General features: G+C 44.2%; 1 long non-coding RNA gene across 1 annotated transcript; it reads right to left on the reverse strand.

The window, feature by feature from the left end:
* Positions 1-12531: 12531 nt before the first annotated feature.
* On the reverse strand, positions 12532-22877 carry LOC147571950 (uncharacterized). Its single transcript, XR_015246608.1, has 3 exons — positions 22559-22877; positions 16864-18807; positions 12532-13079 (listed from the first exon to the last, which is right to left on the reverse strand). It is a non-coding gene; the product is annotated as an uncharacterized LOC147571950 (long non-coding RNA).
* Between the last annotated feature and the right edge of the window lie 243 nt (positions 22878-23120).

The following is a 23120-nucleotide window of genomic DNA, read 5'->3' on the forward strand; positions in this document are numbered from 1 at the left end:
GTGCAGGTACCTTTTCCAAGGAAGAGCCGATACTGGTAAGTTCATGATGTTGACCTTGAGTGCCTTGACAGTGGCTTAGCCAAAAAGAACGTCTGTGTGCAGTTTTTGGTTTTTGTTTTCCGGGGTAAAGGCCATGTCAACAATTCTTGGTGTGCTTCCTGGGTTTTCTCAGGTTAAAGGAAGGTGACAGAGCCCTTGAGGTATGCAGGGAAGGAGCCTACCACTCATTGTGGTAGAGATCTGAATATGGCTAAGAGAAAATCTAAACTTTTTATGAGGGAACAATTTTAAGCCAAACACTAGAAGGAAATTGGAAAAGGCTTAAGTGAGCTCTCAGGCAATGAGCTAAGAGATAACCAAATATGAAGGGATTCTCACAGGGATTTATTAGTGTCTCAATCAATCAGCAAGTATTTACAGAGTAAAACTACAGGCCAGCCTCTTACTGGGCTACAAGAGGATTCATAACAAGCCCTTCCTCAAGGGTTTGCAATCTGGATGGAGAGCTAAGACAAGGCCTCTGGAAAGAGAGAACCACACAAAAGATCTCAAAAGTAAGCATGCCTGCCTAAACAGCTAGGAAAATTCTTGAAGTGAGGTATAGATTCTGAGTCTTACCTTGAATCTGAAATTCTTAAGTTTTCAGTATCTTGAATGCTTATATAGATCAAATCTACTTGTCTAATTGCAAGCAACAGAAACAAACTCTGGCCTGGTTCAAGAAGAAAAGAAACTTAGGAAAAAAAAAAAAAATCAGAGCTGGGAGGCTGCGCTGGGACCCTGGCTCAGAAAATGGGTAGAAACAATGAGAAGCTGGGGAACAGGAAGCACCACCAGGTAACCCCACAGGAACAAGCTGGTGAGGACACCACTGTCACCATGGCAAGGCCTAGGATTCTAAGAGTTTCAATTCAAAGCCAGGGGCAGGAGTCCTGTGCCACATGCCCACATCCTAGCTGCAAGGGAGGCTGTAAAATAGAGTGGCTGGAAGGTTCTGATTTTTAGCAGGAGACAAACACTCATTCATGAGGTGGGGGATTCCCCAAACATGGCTTCAGGGAAGCCAGAACAAATAGCAAATGTTCGCCACACCTTCCATATCTAGTACAGAAACAGAAAGTATGGATGTTAAAGAATAATCAGTTTTATTAACAACAACAACAAAAAGGAATACTGCAGAATAAGAATTGTGCTGATTATCGATACAGTAAGACTCTGCTCAGTGGCAGGTGGGGAAGTCTTAGTAGGAAGGGGGACCTTGATGGCTTTGGAGCATTGTGATAAATGGAGACGAGGTGGGGAGGATCCCCAGGTTGGGAAACTACCTAGAAGTCAAAGTTAGCTTGCCATAGGTGTGGGGGCAGGGAGAAGACGCCCTGGTGTCCCTACCACGTCATCCCTCTCCAGGCTCAAGATCCCACAAGAGGAGACTCACATCATCCACCTGTTGCGGTGTCTTCAGAATTGCCCAGAAGTCCAGTTTATCATTACTGAGAGTAGCATGCCCACCACTCCTTTCAGCAGATGAATGAGGAGGGCCCACATTTGACATCTGACTACATTATACCTGGACTAATGATGAGCTGGAAATCAGTCGTTGCTAATTGCTCAGTGTTAAGCTGTTGTCAAAGTGCAAGGTGAACAGGTGAACAGAGATTACCAAAAATGGAAATAGTAATTGATTTTGCTTGTACGTAGTATCCTTCATAGTACTCCTTGCAGATAAAAGCAACTATGGCCTCTTAGACCAATGGTTCCTAACATGGATAGTTACCAGGGCATCACCCAGTGAGTTTTTAAAAAATATTTCCCAGTCTATCCCAGATTAGTCCTAAATCAGGAATTCTACGAGGGGAGCTGGGAAATTCCGATTTTTTTTCAATATATGAAATTTATTGTCAAATTGGTTTCCATACAACACCCAATGCTCATCCCAAAAGGTGCCCTCCTCAATACCCATCACCCACCCTCCCCTCCCTCCCACCCCCCATCAACTCTCAGTTTGTTCTCAGTTTTTAAGAGTCTCTTATGCTTTGGCTCTCTCCCACTCTAACCTCTTTTTTTTTTTTTCTTCCCCTCCCCCATGGGTTTCTGTTAAGTTTCTCAGAATCCACATAAGAGTGAAAACATATGGTATCTGTCTTTCTCTGTATGGCTTATTTCACTTAGCATCACACTCTCCAGCTCCATCCACGTTGCTACAAAGGGCCATATTTCATTCTTTCTCATTGCCACGTAGTACTCCATTGTGTATATAAACCACAATTTCTTTATCCATTCATCAGTTGATGGACATTTAGGCTCTTTCCATAATTTGGCTGTTGTTGAGAGTGCTGCTATAAACATTGGGGTACAAGTGCCCCTATGCATCAGTACGATTTTTAAAGGCTCTCCATGATATTTTCATGATTATCCATGTTTGGAAACAGTGCCCGAAATATTTCAATATATCTCAAAGTTCCCATGTATATTCCTTTGGTTGTCTATGAATCTAAGACCCCTCTTCACTTTTTTCCCCCCACTTAACTCTATCCTCTACCTTCTTTTCCCCCAACCTGTAAAAAAATTAAAAATCCAGAAAAGTTGAAAGAACTATACAGTGGTCACTCATATAGCCTTTATCTAGATTCTACACTTATTACCACTTTGCTATATTTGCTTTATCACGTATCTATCCAAACATCCCTCCATCTTATCTTTGATACATTTTTTTAATATGAAATTTATTGTCAAACTGGTTTCCATACAACACTCAGTGCTCATCCCAACAGGTGCCCTCCTCAATGCCCATCACCCACTTTCCCCTCCCTCCCACCCCCATCAACCCTCAGTTTATTCTCAGTTTTTAAGAGTCTCTTATGGTTTGCCTCCCTCCCTCTCTAACTTTTTTTCCCCTTCCCCTCCCCCATGGTCTTCTGTTAAATTTCTCAGGATCCACATAAGAGTGAAAACATATGGTATCTGTCTTTCTCTGTATGACTTATTTCACTTAGCAAAACATTCTCCAGTTCCATCCACATTGCTACAAAAGGCCAGATTTCATTCTTTCTCATTGCCAAGTAGTATTCCATTATATATATAAGCTATAACTTCTTTATCCATTCATCAGTTGATGGACATTTAGGATCTTTGTTACATTTCTAAGAGAGTTGCAGATCTCAGCATTACTCGCCTAGAAGCATTTTAGCCTGCAAATCATCAGCTAAAGTTCACTATTTGTAGATCTTTTTTTTTTTCCAGGTAGAATTTACAAAAACTAAAATGCACAAATCTTAAATGTACCAACCAATGTGTTTTGACAAATGCATGTCCATGTGGAACCCAAACCCTCGTCAAGATATGCGATATTTACATTACCATGAAGAGTTCCAGATACCTCTTCCCACTAAATCTCTATCCCCACTCCCAGAACAGCAGCTATTCTGGAACTTCACATACATAAAATTGTACAGCACATATTCTTTTTTGTGTAAGGCTTTTGTCACTCAGCTAAAGATTCATCATTTTTTGCATTTATTATTAGTTTCTTATTGATTTTATTCCATTTGTATGCATATATCATAGTTTATTCACTCATTCTCTTGATGATGGACATTTAGGTTGTTTCCCATTTTTAGCAATTATAAATAAAGCTGCTATGGATATTCTTGTATGAGGCTTTTGTGGAGATATGTTTTCATTTCTTTTAGGTAAACAATTAGGAGTAGAATCACTGAGGCATAGGAGAGACATATGTTTAATTTTGTAAGAAACTGGCCAGATCTTTTTTTTAAAGTGTTTGAACTATTTTATACCTGCTAATAATGTATGAGAGTTCTGGTTGCTTGGCATCCTTACAACATTTAGCATTTTTAGTCATCTTACTTTAAGCCATTTTGGTGGGTATGTAGTGGTATCTCATCGTGGTTTTAGTTTACATTTCCTTGGTGACTAATGACGTTGAACACTTTCTCACATGCTGGTTGGTTGGTGGTATATCTTCTTTTGTCAAGTATCTGTTCACGTCTTTTGCCTGTGTTTAATGGAGTTGTTTCTTTTACTTTTGAGATTCAACTTGCCAATATTTAGTTGAGGATTTTTGCACCATGTTCATGGAGAATATTGGTTTGTGTTTTACTTTTATTGTAATAGCTTTCCTTGGCTTTAGTATCAGGGTTATGATGATCTCTTAGAATGAGTTCATTTTATAAATAGTGTTAATATACCTTTTTTGACCTTTATTACAATCTGCCTCTGAATTTACGTTTATATTGTGCTTGTAGACAGCATAAAGGGGGTTCTTCCTTTTCTCTTTCCAGCTGATGATTTTTTAATTTAAGTGGAGCATTTTGGTCGATTCATGTTTAATGTAATTAATGTTTGGTGTGGGTATTTGGTTTTTGTTTTTAGTTTGTCCGATCTATTTTTATTCCTTTGTTTCTCTTTCCTGCTCTCTTTGGAGCTAGCTGTGCTTATTGGGGTGGGTGGCGGGGTGGGGTGTTTTGCTTTTTGTGGTTTTTTTTTAGAATTACATTTTAATTTATCTACTGGCTTTTTACCTATCCCTATTTGTATTTTTTTAATAAATGCTCCACAGATTATAATAAATATCTTTAACTTAAAATAATCTACCTAGAGTCAACATTGTACCACTTCACAAAAATGTAAGAATTTGCAACCGTATAGTTTCATTCATTGCCTTCATCTGTATGCTCTAGTTGTCATGTATATTACATCTACATGTTATACACTTTACAATACAATGTTATAAATTTTGCTGTAAATACTCATTTGTATTTTTAAAGATATTAAGAGAAAAATAGACTCTTACATGTGTCCACATACTTAGCATTTATAGTACCCATCATTCCTTTCTGATGATATGAGTTTCTAGCTGATATCATTTCCCTTTAGCATGAAAGAACTTTCTTTATTCATTTCTTATAGTTCAGCTCTGCTGATGACTAATTCTCTTAGTTTTCATTTATATGAAACTATCTATTTCACCTTCATTTCAGGAAGTGTATTTTTCTGAATTTGGAATTCTGGGTTGACAGGGGTTTTTTTGTCTTCCAACACTTTAGAGAGGATCTACTGACTTCTGATCTCCACTTTTTCTGTCCTTCCCAAATGCATCAGCTGTCATATTATTAGTCTCCTGTTTGTAATGTGCCATTTTTCTCTAGCTGATTTTCTCTTTATGTTTGATTTTGAGCTAAGATGGAGTTCATATCTACATGTGGCTTTCCTCATATTTATCCTGCTTGGGGTTTGCTTTATATTTTTGTATCTATAACATTATGTCTTTCATCAAATTTGAATTAATTTTGGCCATTATTTCTTCAAACATTTTTCCATGACTCATTTTCCCCTTTCCTTCTAGAAGATAGACGTCTTGATACTGTCCCATGGGTCTCTGACCACCTGTTCACTTTTTTAACCTCATTTCACTCTGTTCTTCAGATTGTTTAATTCCTGTTGATACATCATTGTGTTCACTGATACTTTCTTCTGTCATCTCCAATCTTCTATTGAGCCTATTCAGTGAATTTTTATTTAATATTGTATTTTTCAGTTCCACAATTTCAAATTGTTTATTTTTTAAATAGTTTCTATTTATCTGCTAGGATTTCATATCTTTCATTGGTTGTGAACTTATTTTTCCTTACATTCTTTTTTTTTTAACATGTATTTATTTATTTTGAGAGAGAGAAAGAAAGAGGTGGGGAGAGAGTGAGCAGGGGAGGGGCAGAGAGAGAGGAGAGGGAGAATCCCAAGCAGGCTCCACACTGTCAGAAGAGCTGACTCAGGGCTTGATCTCACGAACCCTGAGGTCATGACCTGAGCCAAAATCAAGAGTTGGACACTTAATTGACTGAGCGACCCAGGAGCCCCCTTTACATTTCTGAGCATAATTATAATAGCTGCTTTAAAGACCTTGTCTGCCAGTTCCAATATCTGGACCATCTCAACGTCTGTCTCCATTCACTGCTTTTTCTCTTGAGTATGGGTTATAGTCTCTCTTCTTGAAACATCTAATGATTTTGAATTTGGTCATTGTGAATGATACATTGTACAAACTCCAGTTTCTGGCATGTTTTTCAGTAAAGTGTTGATTTTTATTATTGTTGTTTTAAGAAGCTAACTAACTTGGTTGAACTCCAACTTCAAACTCCCCCTCCATTAGGCAGCAGCTGCATTTTTTGTTTTGTTCTTTTATTTATTTTTGAGAGAGAGAGCATGCACAAACAGGGGAGGGGCAGAGAGAGAGAAGGAGACACAGAATCTGAAGCAGGCTCCAGGCTCTGAGCTGTCATTCCAGAGCCTGACTCAGGGCTCGACCCACAAACTGTGCGATCATGACCTAAGCCAAAGTCAAATGCTCAACCGAGCCCTTGTTTGATTTTTCAGCCTTAGCTTAACTGCTTGGAGTTTGCCCTATACATATGTAGCTCAGGAGTCAGCCAGAGATTTGAGCAGAGTTTATATACAGAACTTGGGGTTCTCTCTCTTTGGCTCTATCCTTTCTAGGTTTCCCCCTCACTTTGTAGCTGTGCTGGCAGCCCCAAATTCAGTTATCTGATTTCTCAAGCCAGTAAGATTTCCAGTTTGGGTCCAAATTACAGTTATTTTGCACACCTGACTGAGGTCTACCACTAGGTAAAACCCCATAAAAGTTTAAAATATTTTAAAAGGAAGCTCCCCCATAGTCAATCTCTTCTTCCATGTGTCAACTCTCCTCTGGTTTCTGCTTGATTATGATCATGCTCTAGTGCCTTCACACAGGTTTTTTTTTTGGTTTTTTTTTTTTTTTTTTTTTATGCTTTGTCCAGAGTTTATCACTGTCATCTGTGTAGAGCTGGCCTAATACAACTATTACACTTTTCTTGGAATGGAGAACTCTTTCTGCTGCTTTGAGTATTTTTAGAGACAGTTGCTGGGAAGTCATTTGGGGTTTTTTTTCTAGCAAGGCTGTAAAATGCGTAGTAGTTAAGATCCTGGACTCTGCAGCTCAACTTCTTGGGTTCAAATCCCTGCTCTGACTACTGTAACTTTGTGCAAAATACTTGCCTTGACTGTGCCTCAGTTTCCTCACCTTTAAAAATAGGGGTTATCCCAAAGTATCTCCTAGGTTTGCTGTAAGGTTTAAATACATTAATATGTAAAGATCTTGGAGGAATACCTCTTTCATGGCAGATAATAGTTATGCCCACTTTGCTGGGTTTTATTGATATTATTTCACTTCTCATGTCAGTAAACTTTTTGGTGCACAGAGTTTTGGGCAAAGTTAATTATCATCATTTTACAGGTATGCAGGTTGAAGATCTCAAAATTATAAATAGAAGTCAGAAATTATAGCTCCAGGCCTCTTGTTCTTTGCTAATTTACTCAGTTGCCATCTTCTCTCACCATTCACTACCCTGAATCCTTTAGTGAAATGAGCTTGCCCAGAAAAGTTACCACAGGTTTCATTCACTAGGCTGAGAGAACTCCCAGACCTCTTCTTAAATAAGGCATTCTGTTACGAAGCATTGTTGGCTTTTATTTATGTTTGAAGGGCTACAACATTCCCACTGCCTAAGAGAAAAAGCTTTTCTCTCAAAAGCTTTTCTCCTTGGCCACATACCCCAGCCTTGAGTTCATATTCTGAACCTACGACTTCTCCTAAGTGGTTGAGTTTATTATTAACAATGTCCTTTAAACCTTATCTAAACCTTGGCTGGTGCAGCTGGGGTGGCAAGGAGTGAGCGCTGGTATTTTCAATTGCTCAAGCCTGTACATCAGGAAGATTCTGGCACCTGCTCCACTCAGAGAGTTCCTCTCTAGTGCGCCCCATCCTAAAACTCAAATTTTTAAAAAGCCATGAGGTGGGTTCCCCTTTTGAAAGGGGTCCTGGTAAAGCTGTGAGAGAAGGCTGATTTTGAAAAGGGCTTGGTTTCATCAGGGTTACAAAGTCAGCCTGAGGCTGCCAGCAATGCATTTTTTAATCATTTGAATTCAAACACGTTTAGGCAGGCATCACCAATCTCTGTTCTGTTTTGACTGGTGCCTACAGGGAGTTGGGTTTGTAACCCTTGAATCAACTTTGACCTAGGAGCATCTAGAAGAGTACAAGAAAACCTAGATTTTGGTGCAGACACTGGCACCTGAGGAAGGGTCCAGAGACCGGAGAGCATCAGCACTAGTGGATGTAATCCACTAAAGACACAGAAGCACAGGCCCCAAATTCCAGCCTACCAGTTCCAGGCCCAGCTGCTGTCACAAGCTATTTAGGCTCCTCGTTATGGTTATATAAGATCTAGTTGGAAAAATCCACCTGCACAGCCTAATTTTACATCTCAAAAACTCAAGTCTAGCACAGTGTTATTCGTAGGCAATTACCATAAAGAACTAACTTGGGTACTCTTGTGCAAGTCAGGAATGATTCAGTATTTAATGGAATGAAGTGAAGTTGATCTGGGCTCTTAGAACTTTGGAGGAGATTTTGGAAATCCACTGGGAGCCGCTAAAGCCACAGACCCAGGGTTGACCATTGCCTGCAGCCTCTCGGCCTCTGGTGGCCATGGTCCCCCTCCTCTCGGCCTCTTAGGCCATGGTCCCCCTCCTCAACTGAGACTCCACGTTGCTAGCCAGAGATATCGTCCTCAGGCACCATTTGATAGTGTCTCTTTCCTGCTCAAAATTCTCTTAGTGGCTCCAAGAGCCCTTAGAAGAAACCCAAGCCTATAGGGTCAGAGTCTTGGCCTCAAGTACCTCTGCAGTCAGAGCTGTTACTGCACCATTCTCTCCACTCCCTGACATCAACCCTGCCCTCTGGCTACAGTCACAGATGTGTTGTACCTAGCTTTTGCCATGCTGGGTCCTGTGCTTGGGCCACTCGCTGTCTCCAAACCCCACACCCACTGTATGAGTTTCCTATCGCTGCTCTAACAAATTACCACACAGTGGCTCAAAACGAGTTTATTCTCGTAGACATCTACAGGCCAGAAGTCTGAGATCTGTTTCACTGGGCTCAAGACAAGGTATTGGTTGGGCTGGTTCCTTGTGGTGGCTCCAAGGAGAGACTCCATTTCTTTGCTTTTTTCAGCTTCTAGGGGCCCCACGGCTCCATCTTCAAAGCACATCACTCCAATCTCTGCCCTGTGGTCAGCTTGCTTTCTCCTTGGCCAAAGTCAGCTCTCCCTTTGTATGCCTCTTATAAAGATACTTGTGATTACATTTGGGGCCTCTCAGATGACCCAGGATAACCTCTCATCTCAAGATACTTAACTTAATCACCCCTGCAAAGTACCCTTTGGCGTCTATAGAAGATAACATTCACAGGTTTTGGTGGTGAGGATGTGGACATGTTTGAGGTCCCACCAAACTGGCAAACCCCATCTGCCCTCCAGGTTCTGCTCAACCTTTACTCTGTTCCTCTAAGAGGTGTCCCTGATCCCCAAGGCCGTGTTCAGGAGTCAGGCTCCCTCATGAATCACCTCACACCTCAGACTGTAATTGCCTTGTTGTCTCCCTTCTCTCTCCTGTCAGTGGCTCTAGGGGATCTCATTCACCATTTTCCCCTCAGTATCCTCAAAATATGCTCAATATATATTTGCTCAATATATGTTCGCAGGGATGGAGTGCCCCTCTGGCTGATGACTCAAAGATGAACAGCCCTAATGAAGTGGGCACAAAGGTTCCCTGGTCAAGGTGTGAAGGGGCCCGAGGAAAGCAGGGCTGTAGCTAGATGTGCTGGTTGGACAGGTCACATAAAGCCCAGGAGGTGCACCCCTTGTGTTTGGATTCTAGAGCTTTGCATAAGGTGTCCAAGAGCCCAGCAGCAAGAAGCCCAGGATCCTCACTGCAGCTTTCCTGTTGCTTTGACCCCAGGGACGTGGCTCTTGGGAACAAGTACTCAGAGTCCAACTTCACTGCACCTCTGTGATGGTCTGTGACTGGCTCGTTTAGACATTGATTAACTTTTCAGGGAAACACAATCATTAGGCAAATTCCATCCACCTATCAGGGAAGATATAAACATGAGCAAATATTAACCTAGACACATGGGTTTACAGCCCACAGCTGCACACGGGTGGTGCCAGCTTGCGCCTGGGTCCGGGTAGCTGTTTGGTTGAAGGGAGTGAAGCTGACAGTTATGTGCTTTCAATTTATGCCAACAGATATGGGAACATGACCGCCGGAATGTGGACTTATACACGGGCAAGGTTTACATATCAGCAAGAAACACAAACACACATGCCCCCCACCAAGGCTATATTCTATCACAGCTGCACATGTTTATTTCTGACAAGGCTAATCTAGTTTTAATTATTTATGCCAAAACTGGTAAGCCACTAAAAATGTCCTGCAGAATGGGGGTGCAAGAGGAAAGAAGTCTTAGTAACCTGAGACCTTGCTAGGGCAGGCATCCTGCCCTTAACTCCTACAGGCAGCAAGCTCAGTCTGTTTACTAGTGCACTCCTTTGACATGTGGTTGAGGTAGTGTGGGTGGGAGAGACTTCCATGAGTTTCTTTTGGATGGAGACAGGGCTGGGGTGTCTTGTCAGCTCTCAAAAAGCATACGTCTCTTTGACACTGGAAAGGCCGAGATGGTGCAGGACTGACCACCCCTTCCATGGAGGCCACCAGGCCTCTTCTGCCATCCCCACCCCCTTAGGTGTCTGAGGCTGGTGGTTGGACATTCTGGAACTCACTGTCAAAACACTGGTCCTATTGGAACATGAATATCTTTATTCCCTCAGCTGGCAGGCCCTACCTGCAGAATCTTTGACACTTTCAAGACAGTTCAGGGGACTTTATCTCTCCTTACGTCCCCGACAGGATCCTTTCCACCCTCAACTGTCCTCTCTCCCTTGCCCCTGCTCTGCATGTTTACTCTGCTACCTTTATTCTGTTTGCTCTGTTACCTCATCCATCTGGAGTCCTGCGCTTATCAGCATCCTGAGCACAGGAGAAGATGAGCACGAGAGGGAACCTACAATGAAAAAGATCTGTGCATTTGATTCTGACATGTCACATTCCTGGTGCCAGTTGGAAAACTGGGATTCTTTTTCCCTGTCATCAACCCCGACTTGACAGATAGCTTAGGGTCATGACTAAAAGCATGGATTTTGGAGTCAGACAGACCTGCGTTAGTGGTGGTATTGCCCTTTATAAGGTGTATGCCCTTGAGCCAGCTAGTCTGCCCAACTGCTCCTTGGTCTCCCTGTCTGCAAAATGGAATAATAGTGATACCTACCCCACAGGGTTGTTATGGGAACTAATTGAGACTATGCATGTAAAAGGCTTATGCAGTGAGTGATTGATAAACATCGGCTATTGCTACTATTGGCAATAATAGGATTGTGGGTAAAGTAAGGGCAACATATAGAACCTTTGGCTAGAGAATGCTGGTGAATCAACCACTGCATCACCTCTATCTTATATCAGGGTATTTGGAAGTATTACGGAGGGTGGAAAACTTTTCCAAGAGGTCATGGAAGGCATGGTCATGTAGGATGGAATTCTGAGAGCCCACTCCCAAATATCTCCAGGATCTCTAAGTCAATGAGGAGAATCACATCTTGATCCTATATTGTTTTGTGGAGAATCTGTAACCCTCCCCCTCCAACCAAAAGAACTCCAACAGAAACTGTCATAAGTAGGTCTAGTGCCAGAGGGAAAACGTTGAGCCACCCACTGGGGAGGAGCTGGGCCATCCAGCTTCATATTATAGGTCTGAGAAAAACAGAAAACAACTCCAGGACAGCTTTAATTCACTGAACCAGCAGCCTTCTGGGGTCAAAAGCTACTTCCCACAGCTATCAGGCCAGAACCTTTAAAGAAGGAACTACCCAGGGCTGAAGTAACCACAGATGGATCCCACTGGTTTTTGCGGTGGGTAATATTTGTTTAACATTACGTCCAAATGTCTAGATTGCAAGACATATATGTTGGCACCAGAAAGTATTTATAAAATTCTTATTTGAACTCCATACTGGGTTGGGTACTGGGAGAAATCAAGCTGAAACCAAACTGCTAGCCCCACCCTTGTAAAGAAGGGCTGGAACTGGTCCCAGGTTTCAAAAAAGTGGACAAGAAACCAAAAGAAGGGAATCATATGAGCAAGGAGGACTTGCCCGACTTTCTCAGCTGTTTTCCAGTTCCAGGAAAAAGGCTAAGTCGTGGACATGGCAAAGTAATCAGGGGCTTTATTAAGATCTGGTTTCCTAGGTAAGCCCAAGATAGTGAGAAAGCCCCCTCCCTGGGAACATTTGGCTCCTTTCCATTGCTAGGCATTTAATGACATACTCCACTTAGCAACCTCCCTGTGAGTGTGGGAAGTGAATGCTCCACACCCCCCTCCTCCACCGCCCCCCCCCCCAAAAAAAAACTGGCTCTGCTGTGCTGGGTTACTTTTTCTTGGCTTTTCTACCAAACTTAAGCATTAATATCCTCTATTTGGCAATGACTTCCTGTTCTGGCAAAGAAGTAGAAATTGTTTTAATGGGGTTTTTGTCTGTTTGCTTTCTGGGTTGTATTTTTTTGGTTTTATTTTTCACCCCAGTGTTAGCTATAAATTTAGGTTTGTATTTTCAGGTTTGACCTTAGGTAGCAGGATAGAACACAGTTAGACCAGGCCAAGAGCTCCAGTAGCGAAACAGCTTAGGCCAACATTCACTTCACTTCTGGGTTCTCTGTGCATTGTCCAAAGAAGGGAAATGTCCATAAATGTCATCTTTGTGAAAAAAGGAGGTATAGATAAGAGAATTTCAGATAGGGGCCTCTGTCAGCTAACTTCATTTCAACAAAGTCCAGCCTACATCTGGGCCTTTGGACAGCCACAAAACGTTTCTCCACATATTTACAAATACTATAAAATATATACATCTGTGCTTACATAGTAATGGAAAATCAGATAATTAAAACATTCTTGAGCGCCTGAGCGGTTCAGTCGGTTGAGTATCCAACTTCAGCTTAGGTTATGATTTCACAGTTCATGGGTTCAAGTCCCGTGTCAGGCTCTGTGCTGACAGCTCAGAGCCTGGAGCCTGCTTCCAATTCTGTGTCTCCCTCTCTCTCTGCCTCTCTCGCACTCATGCTCTGTCTCTCTGTATCTGAAAAATAAAATAAAACATTAAAAAAATTTTTTTTAATCTTAATATTGATTATTTCTAGAGGAATGGATTCATGAAATGGAGACAGTAGTTCAGATTTTACTTGATGTCTTTTACCTTTTTCTTTTTCCTGAGGACTTTTTAAACTGCCTTTTCCCACAGCATATAATTACTATTATTATTTTAAAAAATCAGAGCACCTGGGTGGCTCAGTTGGTTAAGCATCCAACTTTGGCTCAGGTCATGATCTCACAGTTTGTGGGTTTAAGCCCCGCATTGGGCTCTGTACTGACAACTCAGAGACTGAAACCTGCTTCAGATCCTGTCTCCCTCTCTCTCTCTGCTCCTCCCCTGCTTGTTCTCTCTCTCTCTCTCTCTCTCTCTCTCTGTCTCTGTCTCTCTCTCTCTCTCTCTGTCTCTCTCTCTCTCTCTCTTTCAAAAATAAATAAACATTTTTTGAAGTCATTTAAAAATGTTTTTAAGAAAAAAAGTGTTTCTCCACAAACATTAGTATGTTTGAAGCATCTGAAAAATCATTTATTCACAACTTACTATAACAGAGCTCTATGACTGAGAGGCTGTTATCTTTCAAATAGTCTATGAATTGCTTTCTTCCTTTGATGGATAAGAGGTAAAGAATCGGAAACTAGGCAGGATTCCATCTCACTGCCCACCCCCTCCACTTCTCTCCAGTGATTAAACTATTCAGGCAAACTTTCTTAAGCAAACCAAAGATAAGTCTGAAATAGCTGATGTAATGGTGACCAGGTTTTTCCTTCCGGCAAATTAAGACAAGTTATTATGCTGTCAAATCTTCACCACTGAAGTAACTTCTCAATCTAGAACTTTTCTGTCAAAGAAATTGCAAAATTGGATCCACTTGGAGTGACATAAGAGAACAGAATATTTGACCAAAAAGATGGGATAGAAGAGTGAGTCTTTGCAGTCTGCTGAATGCGTACACAGAAAAATTTTTTTAGAGATACTTGGTTTTAAAAGGATTCATTTGTGTGGATGGGGCATGTCAGGATATAAGGCTAGAGAATAGTATTCTAGAAATAGTGACTATCACTGGATGGTGTAAGTTCTCATGGGGACTCCCATTGAGCCTTGAGTAGGTGCTGTGAGACTCAGAGTGGGGGACTGGAGATTTGGGGATGACAATAATCTTTGAATATTTGCTTCCATGTGCAGACATTGGAAGAGTCCCAGAAACCCTCTGGTGGGTCAGATGCAAAATACTCAATGGTTAGGGCTGTAGGCTCTGGTGTCAGCTGGGCTGGATTGGAGTCTTGGTTCCACCATCCCTAGCAAATAATTTAATGTCTCACTTTCTTCATTTGTCAACTGGAAATTATTATATGACTTACATGCTTCAAGGGCCTTGAAAGGTCAAGGTGGTGGTGTATGCAAACATATTAGCATGGTGTCAGCCACAGATTACAAATGTACCTGACCTGGGTCTATACAATCTCCTGAAGACCATGTGCAGGAGGGTGGCGTCATTGGGAGGCTTATGTTCAAGTTCATACAGGTGTTAAAGACCAGGCTGAAGACTAAAGTCAGTATGCACGATTGCCCCTTCATTGTCTTTAAAGATGAGGTGCTTTTCAGATAGTAGTGATTTGGGGAGTTGGCAGGCTGCCTAGAGTAAAAATATTAAAAAAAAAAGTGCCAACAAATTTCAGTTAGTGGGTGGTACCAAAAATATCACAGAGGTAAACCATTCTGCTTCACTATGGTTTCACACTGGGCATCCCCTACCATGGCTATAGGCTTCTAGAATAGGCAGATGGAAATATTTTATGTGTGTAAAACTCTCAAGTCATACCCAATTTCCAAAGTCATATTGTTTACTCCTACCATAGTATGTTTTAGGCCATCATCTGGTAAAAAGTTTGCAGTATAAATAAATCAATTCACTAATTCACAATTTATTCAACAGTGGTTTATTAAGAACCCTACTATGTATAGTTCTAGGCAATAGGATTATTCCATCAATGAACAAATCCCTGTGCTTATTGAGTTTACTCCTAGTTGGAGACCAGCAGAGATTACCTAACTGGGCCGTTCTTTGGATTCTGTCATGGGCTAGTGGTGAATCATCTAAGCAAGAAGACCTCAAAGGCTCTGTGAACGGAATGATGGCCAGGCATTTGGAACCTGAATGGAAACCCCCAAAGTGGCTTCCTTGTGGGCAGCCATCCTCGAGGAACACTCGGCCTCTCTCTCTAGAAGTGAGAACGTGTGCCTCTCTCATAATAGGCTGCCTTTTTGAAATCAGGCTGAGGGCAACTCATGTGGTCACATGGGGTTTACAAACCACCTCTTCACCGATCCATTTCCTGCAAAGTGGCTATTAGCTTAGCAATGTGAGAGGATAGGTCTAAGAGGAAAGTATGGGAGGCCTGGATCTTATAAGCAGGAAAGAAATTTGTGAAGTGCCAAGGTTTGAGACAAGAGATTCCTGTTGTTGCTGTGGCTGGTGATCTCAGGGCTCAGAGCATCTGTGGGAAGGGGTGATGGAGTTAGCAGTTGGCTGCTGAATCCTTCAGGACCTTCCACTAAGAACCACAGAGGCTGATTCTGGTCATTGAGCAGAAAGGAGTTTATGCAAAGGAAATTGGCTAGCTCACAGAAACAACCTAAAGAACCAATCTCATAGAACAGCATTCAAATCTTTGCTATAGAACCGCCCTGGTGAAGAGCTGCTGCTCTGCGGCTGCCCCACCAAGGAAAGAGGATACCAGGGCTAACACTCCTCTGGCACTACCTCTTCCCCGATTCTGCTAGAAGAAATCTCGGTTGCCATCCTTGACAGCAAGATGGGTTCCACCCAGAGCCTTTTTCTTTTCCTTCTTTCTTTCTTTCTTTCTTTTCTTTTTCTTTTTTTTTTTTTTTCCCAGAGCCTTTTTCTTTAAAGTTCTCCCTTTTAAGCCAAATGTAACTCTAATGGCTGGAATCCAGTTCAGATGCCTGTGCTCTAATTGCAAAGGACTTTGGGAACTGGTTTTCTGGATTCTTCCTGATGAAAGTAGGACTCAAGAAGCTGGAATATCCCAAATAGAGCAAAGATGGGTTAAAATGTTGCTGGACAGCCAGGAAACACTGCAATCGTCTATGTCATTCAACCCCCTTATCTAACCCAAGGCCAATGAACACCACCCACCAATGTGAAGCACAGCGTCAACTACAATAATTCTCTGCCTAACACAATTCAGCTCTCCTTCAGGCAAGCTAAAACGAAATAGGTATAGCTCAAACTCAGACAGGGGTGGGCCCTCAGAAGCAAAGCAAAACAAAACAGAAAAAACAAAAACATAATTGTAGCCATTTCATCTTTTACTGGAGAAAACTGGCAAGCAGTGTTTGTAGTATAAAATCTTCAGGGGGCATTAGTTTGGTAACTAAGGGATTACCAAGTACTCAATGGGTACCTCTCCTTTCTGGCCACCTTTCTCTTAGTCTCATGCAAGAGAGAGGAGCTACCCCAGAATCTTCTCTCCAGCTTCCTCTCCGGAGATAAAGGCTTTGGATTCCGGGTATCAGATCTCTGGCAACAGGGCTGCCCCCTTCATAAGGGCTCAGGATGCAGTTGTCCAGAGTGTCACATTGTAGACTATAAGATGTGAGCGCCGACTTCTCTGTGTTGGTCAGTCCCTAGCCAGATAGGAAAGTTCCCCATCAGGGCTCAGAGTCTCCCAATTTCTCTCCACATCCATTTTCCCCTAAGCTGCCCTCTGGAAAGGGACTATAGTCAAGTGTGAAGGTCACGAATTCTTACCTGTTTACCTCGGAATCATGGCAGCCCTTGAAGGTCCCTCAGAGAGGGTGTCCTGTGACCCGCTTTGAGGATGCTGCCCACAGTCCTTCAGGAACGGGCAGGGAAACTGGTACTAGAGCCCAGTTCTCTACTCTTCCATAATGGCACCTCTTGTTCAAGGAAATTGATCTAACAGAGGACAGAGACTTAAGCCAAAGGGTTGAAACTCCTCTTGTGCAGTGTCACTCACCTTTGAGCCTTCGTGCTAAGGATTGCTGAGTAAAGTACAGCGTTCCAGGAAGCCACATGGCAGTAATGATGCAGTGAGTAGAGCAGGCAGTCCTGTGGCATCTGTACCTGGAAGAATGTTGGATGCCCTCCACTCGAAGGGAATCAAGACCCCAGGGCTGGAGGAAGAAGGGAGTCGGGTTGAGGTTCTTCAGCAACCTCAGTTTCCAGGTCTTCCCATCCTATGACTATGAAGCGTGCTTCTTTTTCATTCCACACCTCCAGGGAAATGCCAGCCCTCTGTCCCACTGGCCAAGTTCAGTTTCTGTGACCATCACAGCTTAGCAAAGCATGTGCTAGAGGAGAAGAGTCTACGGGATTTCAAGTTTCCTCCTGTCTAAATTAAGGAATTGCACTACATGATCTTTAAAGCTCTGCTGGACCAGGCTCTGCCACCTGGGAGAATACTGGCGGGGGCAGGGGGATTACTTTGGAGGAGACACTTTCGAACAGGCCTTGAGGAAACGTTCGGTCACAGCTTAGAAGCCTGGAAGCTGTGAGTGAATCTGAATTCTAACCAGAATCTAAAACAAGGCCAACAATCAAGGCTCCAATGAGTTCAGATGACCTCTATGGTTGTTCATCACAATAGGAGGCGACTGTCCTGAAAGTCTGGGCTTAGGGAAGTCTGCCTTCATGCTGTCTGCACTAATCTTTGTTCAGCATCTACAGAGTGAAGAACAAAACACAGGGCTGCCACCTCACCTTGGGAATCTGCCAGACTTTCTTGTGGCTTTTCTACACCTGTTGCCCCAGATGTACCCCTTGATCCCATCACTCAACTGAACAAACACCGCAAGTGTTAACTTAAATTTTCAAATAAGTTCCTTGATCTGGTTGCAAGACTAATGTCAACCCATGCAAAACTGTATTCTAATTACACCGAGGCTCTTACAGTCCAGTCACAGAGTAAGACCATGATGCATGAAAAACAGTCCAGCCATCACAAGGCAACTCTATTTACCTTAAGTTCTTTATTTGTGCTTCTTGACCATCATGAAGGAGATAGATGTCTGGGCAACACTGCTCACAGCCCTCCTCTTCTCTTCCATCCATTTCCTTCTTACTCCAAACATGCTCCAGCTTCTCGTTCCTCTAAAATATTGGATGAAACCTCTCCAAAATAAATTGGGGTACCTGTTGTCCTTCTCCCCTTTTTGCTTTCTGCATTACAACAGCTCCTAAAAGCTTCTGGCAGCATAGAACCCTGGGGAGAGGCCAGGGAGGGCAGTGCTTACACACGAGGATAGTAGTTCTAGAACAGGATCCACTGTCTACCGAAGCAGATAAATGGTCATTCAACACACATTTGGGCCACTTCCTTGGGATCCACTTCCTTCTCATTTTGCAAAATGCTTAGAAGTTTCTAAATTTGTTGTAGCGCCTCGGGTAAAGACTGGAAGGTGGGATGACATCTGGGGACAGAGGTAGAAGAAATACAAATACCTGTGAAAGAAAACGGTGAGTCTTGGTGGGAATTATCAGTGTGAAGAGAAAACAGGAGCCAAGAGTAGCAGCGGTATTGATTGGTTGGTCAGTCTGCACATCTGTTATGCTGAAGCAGGCTCAGTAAATAGTAACAATGGTGCTAGTATTTACTGTGTTGATTATGTGCCAGGTACTTTACACAGAATGTTCCATTTGTTCCTCATGACGACTCTGTGAAGTACTCTCCCTCTGTTGAAGAGAGAGAATTTAAAGTCAGGGAGGTTAAACTATTTGCCCAAGGCCTCACATGTTAGTAAGTGGCGGAGTTTGGAACTGAATCTGAGCGGTCTGATTCAGAGACCGTGCTTTTAACTTCCATGCGCGCTTTAGTGTTTCCCCCACAGAGAGGCTCCATTTGGGAGCATGGAGAGAGGCAGATGCACAGAGACTCCGACAAGGTCACAGGCACATGGGCAGGACTGCTGTTTCCTGCACAGAGCAAGTTAGGAGGGGAAATCCCGCTTCTCCTAAGACACATTGCTATTGCTTTAGGAAATGCCGCACAGGCACTATTGTGGCGTGGGCTAATGGCGCAATAAACAACTCCAGGATACTAACAGCTTTGGTTTGTTCCCTGCCCACATGAACTCTAATGAGATGGTCCTGGTCAGGCAGCTCTCCTGGGCTTCTCCTCCACACAGCGACTCAGGGACCCGGGCCTCTGAGCCTTCGCGCTACGAGGTGGGAAGAAAGCGAGGGAAGACATGCCGGCTACTTAACCACTCAGCCAGAAAGTCCCACATCACTCCACCTCATGTTTCACTGGCCAGAATGAATCCCCCAGGGCGGGTTGGGGCTCAGAAATGTAGTCCCTGGATGGTTAGCTGTTTTTCAGCAGCAACTATTCACTCTGGAAGGAGACCGTGACTCTCTAGGGGTCACTAGTCATTTCTGTCCCACACTTGACAGAAAGAGTGGAGAGTCATATGATAGCCTGGTACACGATTTTGGCATCGTATGGGCTGCTTGGGGACCAAGATGCTCTAGGGCCTTAGACAGGGTGCTTCTCTTAAGGAGTAGGCCCAGGAGGTCAAGCCCATTCCCTAGGCCCATTCCCTAGGCCCCAGTAGCCTGCTGAATCTTGGCCTAAGCACGTAAACTGGGGTCTGCCCTAGCATGTGGTCCGACGTCACTGACCAAAAGCAAAGGCAGCCTTGCTGGAGAACTGGTTTCTGAAAGCAAGACCATCCTTCCTGTGGGTTTAACTAGAATCAGTTATGTGAGGTCACATGACATACAGAGCTTTTTAATAAGCTCCTACTGACAGGCCCCTCTAGGAGTCCGGGCAAGAAATATTGAATCCCAAGATCTAAATCCTCAGACTAAAGACATTTACAGAAAGAATTTGAATAAATGTGGCTGTCAGAAGGGAAAGGGGCCAAAAAAAAGGGTGGACAGATTCTGAGCAAAAAAAAAAAATGAAACCACCAGGCTGTTCTCAGACTCATATTTCAAATTCAAGTTTTTATGTCTCCCCCACCACCACCACCAAATTGTCATTAATTGTGGATTGTGTGTCCCTTGGAAGTTTGTTCATATTATTAGTTCTGGAAAGGCGTTTCCTGCTTCTTTTCCATAGGCAACTGTTTATTTAGTCAGCTGGTTCTCATTTCTGAGCACAGGTTCAGTGGTCCAGCTAGAGGATAATGGGCTGAAACGTCTCGAATGAAACTTGGATAAATAAATAACTCTGATATTTGTTTTTCAGGAGTAGATGAATACAGTATTGAATCCACTGGGGTTAACCTGGCCCCTCTTTAGGAAAATGCCCCTGGATGGAAATATTGGCGGATTTGAAAACTTGAATTGTAGATTTTCTGAAACGCCAGCACTCTTTCTGTACATCTGACACTCTGTACTTGGAAAACAATCCATAACTATTCTTCAAAATACCCCTCAGAGGAAAACTGCAAAATTTCCCTTAGTTTCCAGATGAGGAAACAGGCTCTAGAAAGACAGGCATCTCTCCCAGGGTCACAGAAAGGGCATGAACTCGGAGATCGCAGGCCCCGATTTCTCACCCAATTTCCCACTCTGGTCAATCTCACCTTCATGAGGCCACTTTCCTACCAAACAGCCAAAAGGATGGGCTCACATAGACCTACTGAGTTGCTCTGAGACCTTTTAGAACAACTGTAGGAATTTCCACCTGAAATTAGTGCCCAGTTCCTTAGTCAGTGTTGTGTACGTAAGCAGTCACATTAAAAAGCTTCCACAGGGGCGCCTGGCTGGCTCAGTCAGTTAAGCCTCTCACTCTTGATTTCGGCTCAGGCCATGATCCCACAGTTTGTGGAATCAAGCCCCACATCGGGCCCTGTGCTGACAGTGCAGAGCCTGCTTGGGATTCCCTATCTCTCTCTTTCTCTCTCTCTCTCTCTGCCCCAGCCCCACTCATGTTTTCTCTCTCTCTCTCTCTCTCTCTTTCTCTCTCCCTCTCTCTCACAAAAGAAATAAATGAACATTAAAAATCCTCCACAAAGCAAAGTTTTTCCTTGACTTGCAACCCTTCCTTACCCGCCAGTCTCACTCCATCCGCTTTACTCTCCTGTGGTCCCGTTGTCCGTCCGCTCTCATTCTCCCTCCCTCCGTCTCCTGGCTCTCAGCATCCTCTGCTGTCCTCCTGCTGCCTCTCCCTTCCACACAGCCTTTCCTGGATAACCCACTCACAACTCTGCACAAGCACAGGCAGCTTGAGTGGATGGGCTCAGGCAGAGAGTGGCCCGGGGATCCAAACTCCTGTGGGTGCCAGTGTCCAGGTGTGGGGCGTGCTGGCCAGAACAGGCTCAGCTGCTCCAGCAGTCTAGCAGGGCAGGAGGTCACAACCTCGGACATGGGAACAGATGGGACTCTGAAATACAGAGTTGATGTCAGAGACAGCCAAAGAGCAGACATAGCTGTGGTGTCATGGAAAAGGGCACTCTGGACACACAATCAGAGAGCCTGCCTGTGCCTCCAACTTGCCCAAGATCCCCTGGCTTGCGGAGGCTGATCTGGGATTTGAACCCATGAAGACTGACTCCATTATCTCGTAGGGTGACTGTGAGGTAACCTGTAAAGCTCCTAGCTCAGTGCCTGGCATAGAGTAAGCACTCAGTAAAGATTTGGAGATAAAGGAGGCTTGATGTGGGGGGCAGATATGGATGGGAGTCAGGACAAGACCAGCAAAGGCTGAGTGGCACCTGTGGAAGGACAGGCTGGACTGAAGGACAAGTAGGCTTCGCAGACAGACCAAGTGGGAGCTTGGGTTTGAACTGGGCCTGACGTCTTAGCTTAGCTGTCACTTCTTCCAGGGAGCCTTCCCTGACCTTGCATGACTGAACCAGGGGCTCTTCCTCTCTAGCGTCTCCTTCGGCCTGGGGACCAGGCTCCCGTGTGGCTGTACTTTACTGCACTCTGATCACCCGAGCTGGCTTCTTCTCCGCACTGTGGGCTCACCGGGGACTTTGGCCTGCTCACCTGTGCACACCCAGGGCCTGGCGTCCAACCTGATACAGAGCCAGTCTCCAGAGCTCTGCTTAGATAAATGAAAGAACGAGCGGATTGGCACGAAGGCTCTCTGGGCAAGCAGACTGACAGTATTCCGGCCTCTTGCCCAAGCATCCCGATTCGCACAGCAAGGCAGGCAAAACCATAGAAGCCCCCCAGCCTTCATGCCCACTCCGGGCCTTGGTAGGTCAGGGTGACATGTCCGTGGAGCATCTGCAGGGTGTGTGGCCGGCCCTGCAGCAAGCGAGCAGATAGCCACGAACAGCCAGGCTTCCTCGGGGCCTGAGGGAGGGGCCTGTGAGCAGACCCCCCTCGGCCTCCAGACTCCTCTACCACTCTGGCCCAGGCAACACTGTCCCGGCCGGAGAGTGACCACAGCAGCTGGGAATGGTCCTGGGAAGCCACCCTTCTAAGTCCTTCACCTTTGAGGTTCCCCGAGGCCTCCGGAGTTTACCTTATGTCTGGAGAGAGAGTGCCATGAAATGCTCCTCTCAGCGGACTTCTGAAGTAGTGGCTTTTCTTATCCCCAGGTCCATCCCCAACAAGGCAGGCACTGGGGTCACCCACCCCAGTTCCAACCCGGCTGCTCTGGACCCTCCTCTCTCATTAACACAAGCTCTTCCTGCTTCTTCCAGGCCTAGGGGCTGGGCAAGCGTCTCTCTCAGGGGGATCTCCACGGAACCTCTAGGGGAATTCCAAGCCCCACGGCTTGCCTGCCATCTGAACTTGGCCTCTCTCACAGCTGCTCAAGAGCACTGGCACGCTGATTGGGAGGCAGCACAAAACCCTTTGGTTTTCTTTCCCCGGCACTGTTGCCCGGGCCAACCCCCTGTACTCAGAAATGCCTTATTGTATAAGGTGCAAGAGGGCAGGCCAAGATGTGATAGATTTGGGCACCAAGTGTAAAATCAAAGTATAATCACCTAACAGGCCCAAGGTCAATTTTTATGGTCTCACTATGCAGTTTCCATCAAGCCCTGCTATTTCTACGAAGCAAGGCAGGCAAAACCATAGTT

This window comes from Puma concolor, chromosome F2 (genome assembly GCF_028749965.1).
Source record: "Puma concolor isolate L17-30 chromosome F2, mPumCon1.1.hap2, whole genome shotgun sequence".
Classification (NCBI taxonomy): domain Eukaryota; kingdom Metazoa; phylum Chordata; class Mammalia; order Carnivora; family Felidae; genus Puma; species Puma concolor.